This window comes from Triticum dicoccoides, chromosome 6B (genome assembly GCF_002162155.2).
Source record: "Triticum dicoccoides isolate Atlit2015 ecotype Zavitan chromosome 6B, WEW_v2.0, whole genome shotgun sequence".
Lineage (NCBI taxonomy): Eukaryota > Viridiplantae > Streptophyta > Magnoliopsida > Poales > Poaceae > Triticum > Triticum dicoccoides.
This window is the reverse complement of record NC_041391.1, coordinates 693,705,381-693,714,631: the sequence shown is the minus strand read 5'-3', so window position 1 is coordinate 693,714,631 and position 9,251 is coordinate 693,705,381. Positions and strand designations below refer to the sequence as shown.

At 48.4% G+C, this 9,251-nt stretch overlaps 1 pseudogene; it reads left to right on the top strand.

Annotated features, from left to right (window-relative positions):
- The first annotated feature begins 6,738 nt into the window (after positions 1-6,738).
- The window catches only part of LOC119321526, a 7,930-nt pseudogene continuing 5,417 nt past the window's right edge, over positions 6,739-9,251 (top strand).

The following is a 9,251-nucleotide window of genomic DNA, read 5'->3' as shown; positions in this document are numbered from 1 at the left end:
CATTGAGAGAACAACACTCCCCCTATGTCTATGCCTACACCTAAACTAGACAACACGTTGAGTGTGGTGGGGGGTGTACGGGTTCAAGTCACATTGCTCAAATCAATGATATTTAGCTCATGCCTTAACTCGCGAAATCTTGCTTCATCCAAGGGCTTCGTGAAAATATCTGCAAGGTTATCATGAGTGTTGACATACTTGAGCTCGATCTCCCCTCGCCTAATGTGATCCCGGATGAAGTGATACCGAATCTCAATGTGCTTCGTCTTGAAGTGTTGTACCGGGTTGAGAGAAATCTTGATGGCACTTTCATTATCACACCAAAGAGGCACTTTGTCACAAATGACACCGTACTCCTTTAAAGTTTGCCTCATCCATAGGAGTTGAGCACAACAACTACCGGCCGCCACATACTCCGCTTCGGTGGACGAGAGGGACACACAACTTTGCTTCTTGGAAGACCAACTTACCAAAGAGCAACCAAGAAATTGGCACCCTCCGGAAGTGGACTTCCTATCCACTTTGTCCCCCTCCAAATTGGAATCCTTGAAACCTTCAAGCTTGAAATTTTCTCCTCTTGGGTACCATAAGCCAAAGTTTGGGGTATGAGCCAAATATCAAAAGATTCTCTTGACCGCCACATAGTGACTTTCCTTTGGTGCGGCTTGAAACCGTGCACACATCCCCACACTCAACATGATATCCGGTCTAGATGCACAAAGGTAAAGCAAGGAGCCAATCATGGAGCGATATACCTTTTGATCCACCGCTTTACCATTGGGATCGATGTCAAGTTGGCACTTGGTAGGCATTGGTGTAGAAGCCGTCTTGACATCACTTAGCTTGAATCTTTTAAGCATGTCTTGAGTGTATTTGGCTTGGTTGATGAAGGTTCCTTCTCTTCGTTGTTTGATGTCAAAACCAAGGAAGAACTTCAACTCTCCCATCGAAGACATCTTGAACTTGGAGGTCATGAGAGCGGCAAATTCCTCACTAAAAGCTTTGTTAGGAGAACCAAAGATAATATCATCAACATATAGTTGGCATACAAACAACTCCCCTTTGTCCTTCTTAGTAAAAAGAGTGGGATCGATTTGTCCTACTTCAAATCCACGATCTTGTAGCAACTCGGAAAGGTGGTCATACCACGCACGTGGGGCTTGTTTAAGGCCATAGAGTGCCTTATCAGAGTTGATACACGTGATCCGGGAAGTAGGGGTCCTCGAACCCGGGGGGTTGCTTGACATAAACCAACTCATTAATGGGACCATTAAGAAAAGCACTTTTCACATCCATTTGTTGCAACTTAAAGTTGTGATGGGAAGCATAAGCAGTCAACAAATGAAAGGATTCAAGACGAGCAACGGGAGCAAAGGTTTCACCGTAGTCGATGCCCTCGACTTGGGAGTATCCTTGTGCTACCAATCTTGCCTTGTTGTGAATGATGTTCTCATGAGCATCTTGCTTGTTCTTGAAGATCCACTTTGTTCCAATGACGTTGTGGTTCCCCGAAGGTCTTGGCACCAATCTCCACACCTTGTTGTACTCGAAGTTGTTTAGTTCTTCATGCATGGCATTGAGCCAATCCGAGTCTTTGAGCGCCTCATAGACCTTTTGGGGTTCAACATAAGAGACAAACGCATGATGTTCACAATAGTTAGCTAATTGTCTACGAGTGCTTACCCCCTTTCTTAGACTTCCAACCACGTTTTCCATGAGATGGCCTTGGGTGGTGAGTTTGGAAGCAATCTTCGTGGCACGATGCTCTAATTCTTCCTCGGGTGTGGAAGGAGGAAGGTTAACTTGATCATCTTGAGCGCCGTCTTGAGCTTGCTCATGATCTTGAACTTGCTCGAGGGGGAGAACTTGACCTTGGGCATCATTTGGAGGTTCACCTCCATCTTGAGGTTGATCTTGCCCTTGGTCTTGTTCATGAAGGTGAGGGCCTTCACTTTGTTCTTCAGAAGCGTGTGGGTCTTGGGGAGGTGATGGCTCCACTTGAGTGGAGCATTGTCCTTCTCCTTCGGCCACAAGGGGTTCCTCAATGGGTAGGATATGACCAATACCCATTCTTCTTATGGCTTGGGGAGGAATTTCATCACCTACATCACAAGTACCACTTTGCTCCACTTGGGAGCCGTTATTTTCATCAAACTCTACGTTACACGTCTCCTCAATGAGTCCGTTGGACTTGTTGAGAACACGGTAAGCATGAGAGTTTGTAGCATAACCAACAAATATGCCCTTCATGAGCTCTAGCTTCAAATTTAGACAAACGAACACCTTTCTTGAGAATGAAACACTTACACCCGAACACCCGGAAGTACTTGAGATTAGGCTTGTTCCCGGTGAGTATCTCATACGGAGTCTTGTTCAAGCCTTTGCGGAGATAGAGCCGATTGGATGCATGACAAGCTGTGTTGATGGCTTCAGCCCAGAACTTGTATGGAGACTTGAACTCCGCCATCATGGTCCTTGCCGCATCCATCAACGTCCGGTTCTTCCTCTCCGCAACACCATTTTGTTGAGGGGTATATGGTGCAGAAAATTGATGCTTGATCCCTTCATCACTAAGAAACTCATCCAAGGTGTAGTTCTTGAACTCGGTGCCGTTGTCACTTCTTATTGTCAAGATCTTTGCATTGTGTCGATGTTGAGCTTCATTTGCAAAGTCGATGACGGTTTGTTGAGTCTCACTCTTCCTCTTGAAGAAGTATACCCACGTGTATCTTGAATAATCATCCACTATCACCAAGCAATACTTTCTACCCCCAAGACTATCAAAGGATGGGGGCCCAAAGAGGTCCATATGGAGGAGCTCCAAGGGTCTCTTCGAGTAGATGATAGTCGTGGGAGGATGAGCCGTCTCATGAAGCTTTCCTTTGATACAAGCACTGCACACACGATCTTTGGCAAAACTAACATTCGTTAGTCCATGGACAAGGTCCCCCTTGAGAAGACTTTGCAAAGATCTCATATTGACGTGGGCTAAACGGCGATGCCAAAGCCATCCCACATCAACTTTATCCATTAGGCATGTCGCGGTCTTAGTGGGTTGCTCCGAGAAGTTAACCACATAGAGACCATTCTCGACATGCCCAACAAAGGCTACTTTAAGAGTCTTGCTCCACAAGAGGGCCACGGTATCAATATCAAAGAAGGTGGCAAAAACCATGAGTGCGAGTTGACGAACGGAAAGTAAATTGAACGCAAGGGACTCAACAAGCATGACTTTCTCGATCGTTAGATCATGAGAAATGACAACCTTGCCAAGACCCAATACCTTAGAATGTGAGGCATCACCCCATTCGACATTGGTGGGCATAGATGGGATATTATGCACGTCCACCACCAAGTCCTTGCTCCCGGTCATATGATTTGTTGCTCCACTATCGAGCAACCATGATCCCCCACCGGAAGCAAACACCTACAAGAGATCAATGCTTGGTTTTAGGTACCCATTGAGTAATGGGTCCTTTGATGTTAGTAACAAGGGTCTTAGGAACCCAAATAGACCATTCAATGTACTCATAAGGAGAACCAACAAATTTAGCATAAACATGTCCATCACTAGCACGGCACAACACATAAGAGGGGTTAAAGTCGCCGGCTTTGTTGGGAGAGATGGCGTTGCGCTCTTTGGCTTCACCACTCTTCCCATTGTTCTTCTTCTCCTTAGGAGCACCTTCTCCCTCCTTCACAAAGGTTTGCGTGAGCGGAGGAGGTCGATTGGTCTTGCTCTTCTTCTCCTTGTTTTTCTTCTTGTTCTTGGACTTGGGTGCGAACCCAACTCCCTCCTTGCCCACAACTTCCCTTTGATTGCTCAAAAGGTCATTTAGGTTCTTCTCGCCTTGTATGCATGACACAAGACCTTTCTCGAGTTGTTCCTTCAACTTGGCATTTTCCTCCACAAGATGCACATGCTCACAACATGGGTTAGTAGCATTTGCATTATCAATTAAGACCATGTGAGGAAATGTGGCCTTTTCCTTAGTTAGCTTAACTTGGAGTTGAGCATGAGACTCCTTGAGGGTGGCATGAGCACCTTTCAAGACCTTGTGGGCCTTGTCAAGTACATCAAACTCCTCCGTGAGTCTAACATGATCAACCCCAAGTTTAACCCCCTCTGAAGCTAGAACACGAGACACAGCAAGAGCATGATCAAGATCTTTCTTTAGTTTAGCATGACCATCGTTGTGTGACTCCTCAAGAGCCAAACGATGCTCACGCTCTTCCTCAAGAGCATTAGAGAGATCCGATATCTCATCGGCATAGTCACGATTATGGCTTTCCATCTTAGTGATGGTTTCTTCATGAGCCTCGATCATGTCATTGGCTTCACCAAGTTGTTCCAAGAGAGCAACGAAATGCTTCTTGGATTTGCCCTTGAGCTTACTCATGAAGGACTCAAATTTATTGATCTCCTCATTAGACCCCTTACCATTATCAAAGTCATCCGTTGAAGGAGGGTTAGGAATAATGGTGGTTTTGATGTTGGGGGTTACCTTGTTGGTGGCCTTAGCCATGAGGCACTTGGCGGTGATGTTCCCGTTAGGTGCATCGAAGAGAGACACCCGAGGAGTTGAGACAATGGCAACGGATGCCATGGCCATTGTTTCACCATCTTCTTCATCATCGTCATCCTCACGGTATTCTTCTTGAGCCACCAACCCGCGAGAAGGAGTCTTCTTGGTGAAGTTGTTCTTGTTGGGGAAGGACTTGGCTTTGTCTTTTCGAATGAACTTGCCCCCATTGTCTTCCCGCTTCTCGTATGGACAATCTCCAACGAAATGACTGACATTGCCACAGGTGAAACAAGTTCTAACTTGTTGCTTCCCTTTGAGGCCACTTGAGTTGTTCTTGTTGAAGTTGGGTCTTGTAGTCTTCTTACTCCAAAACTGTCTTGAGGCAAGAGCCATGTGCTCATGATAATCATACTTCGTGTCCTCGGGGTTGCTCTCCTCATCTTCCTCTTCTTCTTATTCTTCCACACTAACCTTGGCCTTCAAGGCAAGATTGGGCTTCTTTGCCCTTTGGGAACAGAGCACCGCATTGTCGGCGGTCTTATCCAAGATGTTCATTGCAACAAACTCATCCAACACTTCACCAGAGGTCATGGAGTGGAAGTCCGGTCTTTGGCGGATGACGGAGGACATGGCCTTGTTGTAGGGCATCATGGCCTTGAGGAACTTGCGCTTGATCCAGTTGTCATCCGTGTCCTTACTCCCATGATCTCGAAGTGCGACCGCAAGTTTGGTCACTCTTCGAAAGAGCTCACGAGGTTCTTCATCCTCTTTCATTGCAAACTCATCGGCTTCATCTTGCACCACTTCATAGTTGGAGCGTTGAATGCTAGCACTTCCACTATACATACGCTCGACACACTTCCATGCTTCTTTAGCCATGACATGAGGTCTAAGATGAGGGAGATCTTCGGGAAGGATAGCATCTTGGATGATGAAGAGAGCACTCTCATTGAATTGATTGTCCACTTCTTCTCGAGGGGTGAAGTTGGTTGGATCATGAGGATAGAAACCTTCTTCAATAATTCTCCAAAGGTTAGTATTCACATGTTTTAAATGACGCTTGAAGCGATAAACCCAAGAATCATAATCTTCATTTTTCACATATTTAGGAGGAGGACCGGCATGATTCAAATGAGTAGAGGGGATCGGTCCTCTATACACCGGGGGTTCCACATGGGCAAAGATGCCGGTGCCATTTCTACCACTAGTGGAAGGACTCTTTTCATTGTTAGCTTCCCGCTTATCGGAGTTAGCATCCGTCACCTTGTTAGTGGGATCACCACTTTCATTGGTGAGGTAGATAGTTTAAGTCTCTCTAGAAATTCAGTAAACATGCTTTTAACCTCGGCCGTCATGGAGGTTTTCAATGTGTCTAAAGCCACATTGAATTCCTCACGTGAGACCGAGGTTCCCCCTTCGGCCAAAGACGAGATGGGATTCACACCGGAGTGTTCCTCCGCACCGTCGTTGACGTCAACCATACTCTTCGGATGGCAAAGTCCTTAATAAAGAGACGAGGCTCTGATACCAATTGAAAGGATCGATATGGTTGACTAGAGGGGGGGTGAATAGACAACTAACCATTTTTAGAGTTTTCTTTAACAATTTAAACCTTGCAATTAAATAGGTTGTCTAGATGTGCAACTACGTGGACAACCTATATGATGCAAAGACAATGAGCACAGAAGCAAGCAATGGATATAGCACAAGTAAGCTTGAAAAAGTAAAGGGATAAGATAACCAAGAGTGGAGCCGGTGGAGACGAGGATGTGTTACCGAAGTTCCTTCCTTTTAAAGGGAAGTATGTCTCCGTTAGAGCAGTGTGGAGACACAATGCTCCCCAAGAAGCCACTAGGGCCACCGTAATCTCCTCACACCCTCACACAATGCGAGATGTCGTGATTCCACTATTGGATCCCTTGAAGGCGGCAACCGGACCTTTACAAACAAGATTGGGGCTATCTCCACAACACTTGGAGGCTCCCAATAATCCCGCAAAGCTTCACCACAATGGAGTATGGCTTCGAGGTGACCTCAACCGTCTAGGGTGCTCAACACCCAAGAGTAACAAGATCCGCAAGGGATAAGTGGGGGGAATCAAATATCCTGTGGTGGAAGTGTAGATCGGGCACTTGTCACCCAATCCCGAGCAAATCAACAAGTTTGATTGGCTAGGGAGAGAGATCGAGTGAAAATGGAGCTTGGAGCAACAATGGAGCTTAGAGATAGAAGAGGTAGTGAACCAGAGGTAGAAGACACCCCTTATATAGTCGTGGAAAGAATCCAACCGTTATCCACAAGTTCAGCCCGCGACACGCGGTACTACCGCTCCAGGGGCGCGGTACTACCGCGAGGCTGTGCGGTACTACCGTGGCTGACCACAGTACTACCGCGACAGCAGCACAGGCCGGAACTAGCCTGACAAGGGGGCAGTACTACCGCTTGCGCGGTACTACCGCACCCACTTGCGGTACTACCACTAGGCAGGAAAGTCACGACCTGGGAAGGGCGCGGATGAAATAAATTACATTCGTGCCTACTTCCGCTGAAACTGAGGTGGTACAAAAATCCAACGCGGTACTACCGCTCACGAGGCGCGGTACTACCGTGCGGGCGCGGATGTAAAAAATTACATCCGCGCCTACTACCGCGACACTGCGGTACTAGGTAGGAGGGCCACGGTACTACGACTCCTAGGGAGCGGTACTACCGTGGGCCCCCGCGGTACTACTGCGCTGGACGAGCGGTACTACCGTGGGGGGCGCGGATGTAAAAAATTACATCCGCCCCTACTACCGCACCAGAGCGGCACAAGGCCTGGGAGCCGCGGTACTACCGCTCCAGATGAGCGGTACTACCGTGACACACAGCGGTACTACCGCGTGTACTTGCGGTACTACCGCAAGTACAACAGTAGTCGTCAGATTTCCGCACAACCTAGATAACAAAGGGAAGCTCCAAAATGCAGGGAAAGGAGGAACAAGTGTACGTGTTGATTCCACCCAAACCTTTCCGACACGGACCCCCTCTTAATAGTACGGCTCTCCTACGACTCAAATCCACCAAAGAGAAACGTAGAACAACGCCGACTTCAATAGTCTCCGAGGGGCACCGAATCGTCTCATGCCTAGAGATGAAGTATCTGAGAAACTCAAGGCACACATTAGTCCGCAAATGCATTGTCATCAATCACCAAAACACCCGAGGGATAAATATGCCCTTACAAGATCGAATCCAAGCCCGCCGCCGACTCGCCGCCCAGCACGGCCAAGACGGCGCACCGAGTGCCGGCGCCAAACCCCGTCGACAAGGGGAAGACGCCCTCTCCAGCAGTGGCCGCCGCCACCCACAACGCCCGCAGCCCCCAGGGGGCCAGATCGGTCGCGCCAGACCAAACCCCCGCCACCGCCGCCGCGGGGCCGCACCGCCGCCTCCCAGCACCAAAGCTGCCAGATCCGCACGTCTCCGTCGCCGGAGGCCCCGCCGGACCCAGCTCCCCCACAAGCGGCGGCCCGCACCACCGAGATCCCGACCAGGAGAGGAAGGAGAGAGCCCCGCCGCTGCCAGCGCCGCACGGGCTTCGCCCGGCGGACGCCCTCCGGCAGCGGCGAGGAGGAGGAGTGAGCGAGGGCGGAGCCTTGAGCCGGCGACGGAGGGGAATCTCCCGTGACGCGCTCGCGGGGGGAGGGGGTCCAATTTGTTTCAATCCGGTTCACGCAAGTGCTACCGCAGTGCATACTCCCCCGTCCACAAATTAGTGTATATATAGAAATTTTAGAATAGATTATGAAGTGAAATAAAAAAAGGCGGCTGCTATGCATAAACCGGATGATTGCCAGCCGTCCAATCTGGACGAGGTGGCCATTCGATCGTAGCACAACCCAGTCTTCCTTCTCCGCTCTTCCATCCATCAGACGCAAAATCCGCCATATGTACCCCCTAGCAGCAGCTTCCATGGCAGCATCGGCGCGCGCCGCTGGCCCTCCATTGCAACCCAGACCTGGTTCGACGATCCTCCGGCGTGCTTCACTGCAGCTCCGGCGGAGCTCCATTGCAACCCCGACCAAATTTCAATGACCCTCCGACGCGATTCACTGCAACTCCGACGAATTCACTGGTATAATTTTTGCTCCCGACGCAGTCAATCTTGTTGTTTAAATTTATGGTCAAAGTGAAGCACGGAAATAGATGAAGCACTATATTTTGAAACAGAGGGAATATATCATGATCGATACAGATATCGATCGAGTTATATGTTTCTTTATAAAGAAAAAAGTATTTCTATTTTCCATGTCCAATCGTTGGCCTCAGAATCTGTACAATAAATTAGATAAGTAGCTTAGCTAATCTGGTTCCCTACACGAATCTGATGTCGATCTACTACTTTCTCCGTTCCTAAATATAAGTCTTTATAGAGATTGCACTAGATGAACTACATACGAAGCAAAATGAATGAATCTAAACTTAAAATGCATCTATATACATTCGTAATTTATAGTGAAATCTCTACAAAGACTTACATTTAGGAACGGAGGGAATACAATTATTGCAATGATGAATACCTTAAACTAGGTGTAGATAGAAAGAATTTTGCTAGAAATGGAAAAGGGCTTTCTTTCTTAAAGAAGATGCTCAAGCACAGGGAGGCGCCCTCTTCGTCATCGGCGCCGGCAGCGGCGGCGTCCGCGGCTCCCGCACCGCCGCCGGCTTCGGGGCCAAGGTCTG